The following is a 12,911-nucleotide window of genomic DNA, read 5'->3' as shown; positions in this document are numbered from 1 at the left end:
CATAGAGCCTTGGCATAAGTGGCTAAGTACTTGCGAAAGCCATATATGGTATTGCATACTCCTAATACAAGGCTTTTTGTTTTCTTAAGACTCCAGAAAACTGGCTTGAGGGGAAAAAAGGAGAATGCTACGTCTCTTTTCAAAAACTAGTTTATCACCACCTCTAGCTGTAAACTGACGTGAAACTGAACCAAGGGTTTCCCTCATGCTAGAAAGCCCCTGGTCCTGTGCTTGTACAACACCACTCCAAGACAGAAACTTCTCATTCTGGACTGAAGCACAAAAGCCATTCCCTCAGGAACATCATCATCATCTCTTGTCAATCCCAGACAGAAAAACCCTTCATCCAAAAAAAGCCATTTAGGGAGTGGATGTGGCAAAAAGGAAGAATTTGCATTATGTAAGTTAGGAAAAGTTAAATGCATTCAAAAATAAGAAAAAACAGGAGACAGGTAAAAAGCAACACTAGGAGCAAAGGCTAGGGTTGCAATGCTGTATTTCTGCTCTTTGCTTCTTGCTTCCAGTCAGTCCCAAAATGGGCTGGGAATGACAAACACAGCCCATTCAGTCCCGGGGAAAGGAAGCCTCGGGTCAGGGCAGAATAGCAGACATCATTGTGTGACAAGTATTCCACAGTGTCTCTATTGTGGGCCTATCCCCAACTAGTTTCCAAAAAGAATGAGGCTATGACACACCAGACTCAAACGACGAGATTTTCAAGAAAGACACCGCGTCTGCCACAGTGACTAACAACGCTTATGTAATGGGGGCACACTGTGTCTGCAAAGTACAAGAGGCAATATCAGACATTTGACAGTCCTGTGTGGTTGCTCCCATCTTGCCAGTGTGTCGCATCAGAGACGCTACTGCAGTGATGGGCAACCTGGGCTAGGCAGTGGGCCACATGAGTGGCTCTCCATCGCAGTGGACTGCTAAATTGTCATAACCAAAACAGTCTCCCAAAATAGAGCAGTTTGCCAACAACCCTTCTGAACCCAGAATTTGTGCGATGTGCCTATTGAACCACAGCAGTGCTTTGATTGGATGCAGAGAGTGTGCATAGCTCTCGTAGTCAATGTTATGTACCTTCAGCACACATCTCATGTCATGTGCCTTTTTTTTTTTTTTTTTTTTTTTTTTTTTTTTTTAAAAGGCCAGCAGGGAAAAAACTATGCAGACAGAGAACGAGAACAATCCAGCAACTCTGCATCTGGGCAACAACAAACTATCTTGTGGGCCCCACAGAACCTTGATGGGCCACATGTTGCCTATCCCCAGATGGTTGCATCACCACTATTTTGCAAAGGTGTAAACATCCCTTCTTCCATTCTGCTCTGGGTACCACAGGAGATCAGGACAGACCTATGACTTGACAGTCCCCAGAATTGAAACTCTCCAGACATTTAACAGTTAGAGTACAAACAGAAGCAGAGTCTTCTCCCTAGCTCCCATCTAGCGGAGAAACGAAAAAAATCTCTATGCCCATTCACTCTTTGGCCTCTCCAAAACCTGGAGGATAAAATATGCGAATATATATTCCCACTTTGGAAGCCACTCCCATTATTTTTGAAAGAAAGCAAAGCAGCTTACTGAAAGATTTATTTGAAAAAGCAATGCTACTGCAGAAATGGTTTTAGCTACACTACGAAACTGTGCACTTTGAGGGGGGAGGGATAGCTCAGTGGTCTGGGCATTGGACTGCTAAACCCAGGGTTGTGAGCTCAATCCTTGAGGAGGCCGATTAGGGCAAACAGATGTCAGAGATGGTACCTGGTCCTGCCAAGAGGGCAGGGGACTGGACTAGATGACCTCCTGAGGTTCCTTCCAGTTCTAGGAGATGTGTATCTCCAATTAATTTTTTTTAATTAAAAAATTTTCATTTTTCCCCCCAGACATTTCCAGGACACAACATTTGTGTGTAATTTCTTATCTTCGCAACTTTACCAAGGACATTACTTTTGTGCAAGTTAAAAATCACTGTTCTAAATATCAGTTCCCCTGGAACTACATTACTGGCACATCAGATTAGAGCAAAGTAGTAAGAATTACACTAGAAGTAGTTCTGCCTACCACATACTTATTCTAGAAGATTGTAAAATATCTTTTCTTTGCACATAGGAGCAAATTTACAGACACTTAGTGATGGGTAACTAGGGATAAAGTGCATGTTGCCTTAAAAGGGATTATAGTGTTCACAAAAAAAAATGTGCATCGTTAATTTATCTGGAATTAACATCAGAGCAAGATCTTCCAGAACTCAAAGTGTTTAAATGTCTGTAAATAATTAATCCAGTAAGGGAAAATAATCTCTTAAAGGTCTGGGTTAAACAGGGATTAACTGTCTCCAACACAAGTAATGATATGTATGCACAAACACACACAAGCACGTCTACTAGGAGGTCGACGCACCCACAGAAAACAAGTGTAACCCTAAAGCTTTGTTTATTTCCTAACAATCGTGAAGTCAGAATCCAGCTGAAAGAGTCCAGAGAAAACACTGTTATACAGAACGCAGCCACAGGCCCAAAAGGCTAGCCATTGTGTGTCACAAGAAAAAAACAACTATCCCAGTAACGCTGCTGATCAATAAAAACACAATGCAAGTCTCATATAAATTTAATACTTAAAAATACCCTAATCCACATACATATCTTAGCTCAAGAGTAACATTTAACAAAAGCATGGATAATAAAACCAAATTATTCTATGGAGAAGGCAACAAAGTTAAAATTTGAATCCTCTGGATCATTTTATTGCCTCAGAGAGCAGAAACAGCCAAATTATTTGTAATTTTAATATCTATATGAAAGTTTCATTAGTAGTCAAGTTCCTGTTTAAGGAACAAATATTGTTCTAGTAAATTATTTTGGTAGGATTATAAACATCTCCATTGCACGAAGAGACTTCTCTCCCCAAACCCATCAACAATGTGCAACTTCTTCCATCTGTTTAATATGCTAGAACATTGGTGCTGGATAAGGTAAGTCGCAGACTAACAGATTGTAGGTATATGCACCAAGTGACCAATTTCCCTTAATTATTTAGCTTCCCCGATTTTTAAATCCTCCATGAGTACATTAGTACTTTCTTACTGATTGACATAGTCACATCCAGTAGCCAAGCTTTAGGCTCCACCTGAACCAAAATGGAACCCAACTGTTGGTATTTCAAAATCAAAAAGGTTGTAAAGTAGCTTTTAAACAAAGAGCTGGGAGAACACCAACAGGTGTAGAAGAGCACGTCTTGGACAGATATCCCGAATGGGAGGATCTACTAATGGAGATTTTCTGTGTCCTAGCAAGGTACAGAGGATGGAAGATAAGATTCAGGCAGGCTCTGATCTGAAACAGTCAAATAAAAAAAAACCCTCCAAACCACATCATGTAATGTCACACAGCACTTAAAAAAAACATATCCCTTTTTCATTTATGTAGCAATGCGAAAAGTATAAATAATGGAGTGAGTAAACTAGTAAGCCATGTACAAAATGAGGATATCGATATTAGACACTACAGAAACCTTTTATCATCAAGGTGTGTGTTCGCTCTCCTGCCCTTCCCTGGACTCATGGTCATTTGAAAGGGCAGGGAACTGCCTCTTCTGTTCCTCTGCCCACACTAATATTAACGTGGGGTGGGTCTTCCTGAACTACCAAGTAGAATCTTGACTGATGGCAGCACAGTGCACAGCAGGACAAAGCATGTAACTGGTGAAGCAGCAGAGTATCTATCACACCCACCATTTTTTAAAGTCATCCCCAGTGCCTCTCTCAGAGCCTCCCATCCAAATGTTAGTATCTATGCTTTTATACTTGATTACCAATTATTTCCTGGTAAAACCCTGGATTTTATTTGTCTGCTCCAACAACCTGAGAAAATAAGTTTTATCCACTAAACCTCATGACCTAATACACTTGCTAGTCTCTAGAGGTGCTACAGGGCTGCTTGTTATCTGCAAAGCTACACACGGACACAGCTACTCCTTTAAGTCTTCCCCACTTTCTGTTATTCAGGATTTTATCGTAGCAAAATATAAGCCCACTGTAATGCTTTTTGTCTTCCATTACTTGTCTTAGGGTACCCCCTAATAAAGGCTACAAGTCACTTCACTGCAATTAAAAAAAATCCATTGGTTCCCGCACCAGACACCCTTCATGGGAACAGATATTTAGGAATTTTGCCATTTTAGAAGTCAAAGTCCTGTCTCATCGATATGTTAAGACTCTCGTCAGATATGAAAACTTAAGTACTCTACAATACAAAACCATAGTCCACAGGAGTGGAGACACACAACAAGGATTTGAGGTGTGTTCTAGCTGCACTTACTACAGCAAAAATACACTGAACTCTGGAAAATGATTTTATCCCTATGGAAAACCATAAAAAAAAAAAGGAGCCACCATTTCTCCACCCTAAATGCATGGCTTTTAGGAAAACAACTGTAAATGGTAAGGAGATATAGTTGCCCTAGGCTGAAAACGGAAAGCACATAAAAGACTACTTAATGCAAAATTCACATTCTGAGGACTGAAGATGTAGCTCTTGGCTTGAGTTTACATTACAAGTGACCCCAAGAAAGTATAAAATTCTTCATTTATGCTCCATGTGTATTTCTCTACCCTTCCTTTATACTTGAACAGAGAGCTCAGATGCCCAAACAACCTTCTGCCCAGATTAATGAGCGTGCACAGCTTTCAAACGAATAATCGATTAAGGCGGGGTGAGCAAACTTTTTACACGGTCACACTTTTCATCCCTGAAATGAGCAGCCCCACCCCACCTGTCCATGTAATCCAAACAAATGGAAAATTTCAGTTATGTTCGTTGTGGGGGGACAAACTTTGACACATGTAAGAAAATATGTAGAATATAGAAACTTTACAAATCGTTATATAATTGTGAACACGCGCATAAAAACTAACCTATTTCAACACTTAATGAGAGGGCTAAGCCTGAGACTCAGCAGCCCATGATGTTGCACCTCACCCCTCCTTATTTAATTTCAGGACCCCCAGAGGAGGCACACCCCCTACTTTGCACACTCCTGGATTAAGAGACCAATAACAGTGGGACATGTTATTTTTGGCTCATTGACTAATTTGGGGGCTTTTTCTTTCCTCCATTCTTGTCTCATTTTTTCCTTTTAATTTATTAACAGAGCAAGATGCAACTGCCCCAACTCTTAGGCACAAGGAGAGAAAAGCACACAAACACCCAACAACCTTCTTGGTGGCTGCAGCTCAATTTAATTTATGGGTTCGCGTTTGGAATACATATGCGCTGACTGTCACCAATCAAACCCCAGAGTTCTGTAAATAAACCCCACAGTTCTGTAAATAAGATGTGGTGCTTTTTAAACAGTGATATGTCAAGTCCATAACACTGAGATCATGTGTTTTATATTAAAACGTCTGATTTTACTACAGGCCCTACGTACTGACAAGAGCTTCTCTGCTTTGTCTCTCGCTCTCTGAAGTGAAAAACCACTTTACCTTTGTCTACACTGCCAAGTTGAGGCTCCAGAAACTGCTGCCTTTTGGTGACAGAACAGCGAGTGTGCACACACTGCAATGCGACTCGTTAGGGAAAACTGCCCAGTTTTGGCAGCAAAGAACTTCCACCCCCCTACAACAGACTTCTCTGCTACCCCCTTTATTGTCCAGTGGGTCTTTGTGGAGACACGACTTTTGTTACAGAATTGGCTTCTGCCTGTTTCCCACCCGCCCAGAACACCCTACTCAACCTTTTGATCTCTGACCTCCTGCAGGTATGCACGTCTCACCTTTCAATGCTCCAGGGAAGCATCTGACAGCTAAACCTACTGCTCTCTTCGCTGAACAAAGAGCACATCACTGGAGTGCCAGTGTTCTGCCCTGCACTAGGAGTGCAGCAGCAGGAGCAGGATGAGCTTCTGTGCTGCTTTCACGTTCCCCAGCAGAGAACTCACAGAGTTACTCATGATGCTGCTGCTCCCAGAAGCTGAGGGGATGGGGAGAACTTGGAGGGAATCCCAAGATAGGGCACGAGCACCGCACTGTGAGATACACACCTACTAGGGCCGTCTATTAACGTGTGTTAATGCCTGCCATGTAATGCATTAAAAAGATCTACATGCATTAACTGCCAGTATTAACTGACACCCTCAAATTTTACACTTCCTGAGGCCACAAAAGGCAGCTGGTGGCCAATAACCAAAACATTTGTTGTGGGCAGGTGCTTCGCTCCGACTGTGGCATGGGGTCACCACTGGGGGTGCAGAGTGCAGCAAGGAAACTTGTGGTGGGAAGGAACAGGCAGCGCCACCCCACCAGGGAAGGGGAGGGGAGCCAAACCCTGTCTGCCACCCCAGGAGAAGGAGGCATGCAGCTGCTGCCAGGGGCAACAGAAACCCCCACACCCACACAGAGTTTTTTCCAACTCCCTCCCTTTGTCCTCAGAGCACCCCTTGCTCACTGCCTGCCTCAGCCAACCCAGCCTCTCCAAGGCCAGCCCGGGGCAAGCTGCAGAGAGCAGCAAGGCATGTGAATGGTGCGCTGCCGGGTGGCCCAGGAACTCCTCTGCCTGCTGCTGCTGCCAGTGGCTGCATGCTGCGTAAGCCCAGGGCGAGCCTTTCTGCCACAAAGCCTTCGTGCTGGACAAAGGAGAGGGGCAGTGGACACTGGGCATCATGTTTGACCCCGCATGGAGGCATAGGTGGGGTTGGGGGGTGCCTCAGCATGGGGACACAGGAGGGAGGATGGGTGCCTGTGTATGGGGATGTAGATGAGGGCTCTGGGTCAACTTGCACAGTGGAGGTACTGAGAGTCATTGAACCAGTTTGTGAATTCTTTACATAATGAAATCACCTCAAGCCTACCCCCCTACCCCTGTATTTCTAACTCCAGCACCTATACGTCTAGCTGGGGGTGTCGCTCTTTGTGTGTGTGTAGGTAGGACAGGGCTGTCTGTATGAAGTGTAGCTGGAGGGTTTAAGAGTATATGGGATGTGTGTGCCTATATGGAGGATGTAGGTGGTGTGTGTGTAAATGGCCTGTCTGTACTGGGGTGTAACTGGGACATGTCTCTTTATGGAGGTATAGTTGGGTCTCTGTAAGGGTTATGTTCTGACTGTGACTGGGGTGAGGGTGTGGAGGTAGCATTAGGGTATGTGTGTGTGGAGTATAGAAGAGATGGTGGGGTTGTATCCAAGTGTGGAGGAGTATACATGGTCAGTACTTTGCCCATCCTGTTGATAATGGTGCTCCCAGTGTGGACATGATCTGTCAGAGGAAGCAAGTGTGAACACCCTTCCGTGATTTGTTTTATCAACTTTTGAGGGTCAACGTAAGTTTTATCAACTAATGTCACTCGTGCAGACAAGACCTCAGAGTCCTTGATAATTAATGCAACTAGGAACTACGCATTTTGACATTATGTTTGAAATTCACTGCATTTTCCTGTCCACTGGGGAAAAACTCTCAGGTTATGATCTGTGAGAAAAGCAACTGGATATTCCACTATAAAACAAACTAAGTCTTTCCAGAGTAAAAGTATGCAAAAAGCAAAAGTCATGACTTAGGGGAAAGCAATTGAGTAAACATGCTGGTAAGCATAGTGTTCTGCTAGTCTATTGTTTTAAAACAGTATGTCCTTTAGCAATCTGGGCATATTTGCAGAATGAACAATGAATGAAAATCAAGACCCCAATATTTGGCATAATGGACGGTTCCAATAGGAGAGACAGACCCCACAGAGAACGGGTACATGATATAGTAGATTGGTGCAGAGCTAGTCTACAGAAACTAAGCCACTCTGCAATGGACAGGAAAAGATGGAAGGAAATAGTGAGAGGCATCAGATACCAATGGATGCCGAGCCCAAGGTTGCTGTTGATGAAGAACCTACTGACATGTTTTTTTCCTTGTAGCTTGAATTTATACCACAAAAAAAAAAAAAAAAAAAACACCCTGCATCCAAATTAAGAGACATACTTCACCATTTCTAACACTTGAAAATAACAAAACAGATCAATCAACTCTATGAACCACCAACCCTCAGCTTGAAGTCATTTCTGTATTTGCCTGCTTAGATCTAACACAAAAGTTTTTAAATGCCTTGTCTGATCAATTCCAGAACGTCAGAATGCTCAGGTCACCCAACTCTCTGGATCCTGATGATTTGAGGTTAGGAAGTGGATACGCAAAAGGAATAATCAAGACACACGGGCCAACTCACACATTTCTCATTAGAGATGCAATTCCTTAACACAGGTAAACTGTATTCATCATTGAGAATTATTCATTCTCAGGATTTCTTTTACCCCCAAACCCCACAAGAACAGGATGTCAACTCCACAATCCAGGAATCTTGCTGTTGGCTGCTTCTGTTCCAGCCTGGAACGTGGGAAAGGGGACCCCACTGCCATAGGAGGATGAAGGAACTTAAGATGAACAGAGGTGAGGCTGGGGGGCTGAAATATGTCCTAGTAGCAACTGAGCGGGTCAACTTAGGACAGTGGGGTTCAGCGCGGGTGAGAGACTGGGCAGAATAAACTTCTGGGTAGGAGACAGACAGATGGGTGAGAGCTCTAGAAGCTGGGGTCAAAATCCAGCACAAATGGGAGAGCAAACAACATGAACGGTCTCTCTCTCTCTCTCTCTCTCTCTCTCTCACACACACACACACCGGAGAGGGGAGGAGAATTTAAAAAAAAAAAAAATCACGTCAATGATCAAAAAAGATTTTTTTTTTAAAAAAAAAAACTTATGATTTTGGAAGGTAGGTTCTGACCCACACCAGCAGCTCCTGACATCCCTTGACTCTATTCCAAGAGATGCCTGTTCCCCACAGGTGCCCACTTTTCCTCTCCCAGGAGTTGTGTGCTGTCCAAACCAGAGCTCCCCACTTGCTGATTTTGGAGAGGAGGACCTGACTCATGATTTTTGATCTCTGGAAGTTGGCAATAACGCGTGTGGGCGGGGGGGGGGGGCGGAAATGGAGCACCTGCCATCTGTTTAGCATAGCCACAGTTACAAGCACTTCTGCTATCAGCTATACAGAACAACAGGTTAATTAACGCCTTTCAGCACAACCATGCCCTTGTTCCTTCTCCCTATTGAGTTTATCATGTTGGACATCCAGCAGCTGCATCTACACTACGAGATAAATTTGAATTTAATTCACTTAGCTCGATATTATCATGTTACTGTCTTCACTGTAAATACCACTAGCTCGATTTTGGGTGTCCTAATCTCAAGAATACAAAATCACAGTTATCTGACAGACATAGTGCCAAGCTCTAATTCAGAAGTTCAAGTAAGAGCAAGCGTGGAAGCACCACTTTTTAAAAGCAAATTTTTTAGCCTCCAGAGGTGCCCCGTATGTAACCCATGATGCCTCTCTCAATGCTCCGCTCTGGCCGATACTCTTTGGTGACAGGAAGACTGAATTTCCAAGCAGGAGCAGTGAGCCGTTAGCTGTGGGCTCATGTTAATACAAGAGCCTGAGAAATGTCTCTTTCTTTCTGTTATTAGTGCTATGAGCGCATCTGCCCATGCAAATGGCCCCTGCAGGAAGTTCGCAGCTCTGTCTGTACACTTGCTATTTTTTGCTGTGCTACTTGGTGCCAGCCCATGCCCCACCATACCACGTCAACAAGGCCGTGCTGGGGGTCAGGTTTGCATGACATGTGGAGAAACTTCTCAGCGGTTTACATTTGTGTGCAAACCCCCTTACCTCCCCCCAGAGGCACCACACAGTCTGCGTCCTTCCCATGCTCTGCCACATCACGTGCATAGCCACCAACCCAAGAAAAGGATGTACCTACTGTTGAGTGCTGACAATGCTTCCAGTCACATGTTTAGGGCTCCAAGGGTGGGAAAGATATTAGGGGCTTTGCTACTGTCATGGGGAAGTCTCCCCCAGAGGTTAAAATATGGGGGGACTTCGTTGCTGCCAGGTAAGGACCACCTAAACGTGCCCTCCACTGAATCACCCTCCACTTGGCCCATACCAGAGCTTCCTGCTGCCAGGAATAAGTCCCCCCGGTGGCTAAAGACCTTGCTGCTGGGAAAAAAGTCTCCCCAGAGACTAAAGGGCTTGGTGCCGCTGGGAAAGGACCACCTCAACTGACCTTCCATTGAACCACCCCCTCATTGACCCATATCAGGGCTTGCTGCTGCTGGGGAAAGTCTACTTCAGCAGCTAGAAAATCTGAGGTCTGGCTGCTGCCATGGGAAACAACCACTTCTACTGCCCTCTCCACCCACTGCACGACCCCCTTTGCCCATACTGGAGCTTACTGCCACTGGGAGGAAACCAAAAACTCTTTTTTCCTGCACTTTTCTATCTTTTTTTCCCCCTCACTTTACCAAACAGTTCAGGCCCATGCTTTATCAGCAGGAATCACATGCACTGATGGGAGGTGGGATACGCAGTGGATGGCCAGTTGAGAACACAGTCATTGCATGGAAGCCTTATAGTACACTGGAAAGCCAAACACTCTCCCCATCACCAATACAGTGAAGGGAAAAACCAAAAATTCTTCTTTCCTATACTTTCCTATCCTCTTCCTTTTCACTTTCAAATACAGTCCTGGCCCCTGCATTCATTTGAGGGATCACATGCACACAATGATGGGAAGTGGGACAAGCAGCTGGCCAGCTGACAATACAGTCGCTGCACACCTGCTGGCAACTGTAATGTGGGGGGAAAAACCAAAAATTCTTTATTCCTGGATTTTTCTATCCTCTGCGTTATTTCCAGGGATCGGGAAGAGAATGAGGAAGATGCAATGGGGGAAGATGATGTCAACACCAGCAAGCGTACCCAGAATCCCACGGGGATGAGGGAACTGTGGGATAGCTTCCGACGATGCACTACTGAAACAGTCACTGCTAGCCAATTTGAGTGTGACAGCAATGACTCGACTTTGCGAGGAGCACAGCGGAAGTGAGGATGTCCAACATTGAACTTATGAATTCCAGAATGAGAAAATCAATCTAAATAAATTTGAATTTCTCTCTTAGCGTAGAGGCAGCCTGAAAGATGTCTCTCCCATACATATCACAATGAATGAGAGTGGCAGGACCAGGCCACACAGAGCTCTTGGCAAGTTGGATGGAAAGGGAAAACGGAGCATAGACAGAGCATTGGTGTAATCTGCACACCAAGAGGATCTAGATCACTGTCCCATGTAGTGGCACCGAGACCATTTACAGAGAGAAACAATCAATCAATTGCCCCTATAGCCTTAGCTGAGAGGCTGGTGGCTTTTAGCTCAACTGGTAGAGATTCATTCCCTAAGCTCCAGAGGTCCCAGGTTAAAGTCCTCCTGTTGGTGGGTACAAGTGGGGAGCGCTGGTTTCAGCAGTGCCCAGAACTCCTGGGAGACAAACAGGGGGCTGTTAGAGGGAGCAAACATGCCATGGACAGAATCAAGGGACACCAGGAGCTTGGTGTGCACAAAAAACTCAAAGGCACATGATCTTCTACTTTTCAAGAGCTAAATATGTAGCCCTAAAAGCTTTAGGTGACCTGTAGGGCTGGTTAAATGTGTTTAAAAACATGAGCCCTAAAAAAGCAAGCACCTGCCACCTCTTGTCTTTTCCCACCAAACCTCAATCCTCAAAGCCTAGGAGGGCAGAGAGCAGCGCTTTCCTGATGAACCTTGTTCATTTCCCTTCAGGGCCGTTTGAGTGAGAAGAGTAGGAATTCAGGAGTTATACTGTATCATCCTAATATTCACAAACCTGAATTATATACCAGAAGTAAAAAAACAAATCAACAAGGCCAGACAAATACCCAGAGACCAGCTACTCCAAGATAGATCCAAAAAAGCCAATAACTGAACACCACTGGTCATTACCTACAGCCCACTACTCAAACCACTGCAACGTATAATTAAAGACCTACAACCTATCCTTAATCAGGGTGCCACACTCCAGAAGGCCCAAGGTGACAGGAATGTTCCCTCCTACAGACAACCTCCCAACCTTAGGAGGATTCTCACCAACAGTCACAGACTATACCACAGCAATACCAATCCTGGAACTTTTCATTGCAACAATGCCCATTGCCATCTTTGTCCACATATCTATTCCGGAGATACCCTCACTGGACCTAACCAGGTTATTCACAGAATCACGGGCACATTCTCATGTTCCTCAACTAACATCATATACACCATCATGTGCCAACAATGCCCACATGCTTTGTGTATTGGACAGACTTCCAACTTTTAGACAAAATGAATGGGCATAAAACAGACAAAGACACTCCTGACTCACAAACCTGTCAGCCAGCATTTTAATGGAGTGGGCCATTCTGTTAATGACCTGAAAGTCTGCGCTTTACTGAAAAGCAACTTTCACAGACGTTTGAAAAGAGAGGCTGCTGAACTCTTTAATATTCAAATTCAACACATTAACATGTGGTTTGAACCGGGATGGCAATTTTCTAGCTCATTTTAAGGACTCTTTTACATACTTTGCTTTATCTAATTCTTGACTTCCCTGCCCTCCCCACTTCTGCCCCTCTGCTCTCTGATTTGCTCACCTTCATAATAATTTTTTCAGATTTGTCAACCTTGATTACTATTTTTGGTTCTCTGTGCCTTAACTATTGAGTCTGTTCTGGTATGGCTACGGTGTGAAGAAGTGGATCTGTCCCACAAAAGCTCATCACCTAATACATTATTTTGTTAATCTTTAAAGTGTTACTGGACTGCTTTTTTGTTTAGATTACACAGAAGAAGTTGCTTGTAGGGATAATGAGATCAACAGAACACTAACAGCCCATAGCACAGGCAACAGCAGACAACTTCAACAACTTTCCACAATAATCTCATTTCAATGCACTCAGTTAAGTTACGTGCCTTTAGGAGAAAGCAGGTAACAAAAGAAAGAACTTCCCATCTCTCAGCTATGCCATCTG

General features: G+C 44.2%; 1 protein-coding gene across 1 annotated transcript in view; it reads right to left on the bottom strand.

Annotated features, from left to right (window-relative positions):
• The window catches only part of CCNY (cyclin Y), a 197,351-nt gene that overhangs the window by 160,557 nt on the left and 23,883 nt on the right, over positions 1-12,911 (bottom strand). The gene's annotated exons all lie outside the window — the stretch shown is intronic.

The sequence above is a fragment of the Carettochelys insculpta genome, chromosome 2, assembly GCF_033958435.1.
Source record: "Carettochelys insculpta isolate YL-2023 chromosome 2, ASM3395843v1, whole genome shotgun sequence".
Classification (NCBI taxonomy): Eukaryota; Metazoa; Chordata; order Testudines; family Carettochelyidae; genus Carettochelys; species Carettochelys insculpta.
Note: the sequence above shows the minus strand (reverse complement) of the source record. Positions and strands in the feature narration are given on the sequence as shown.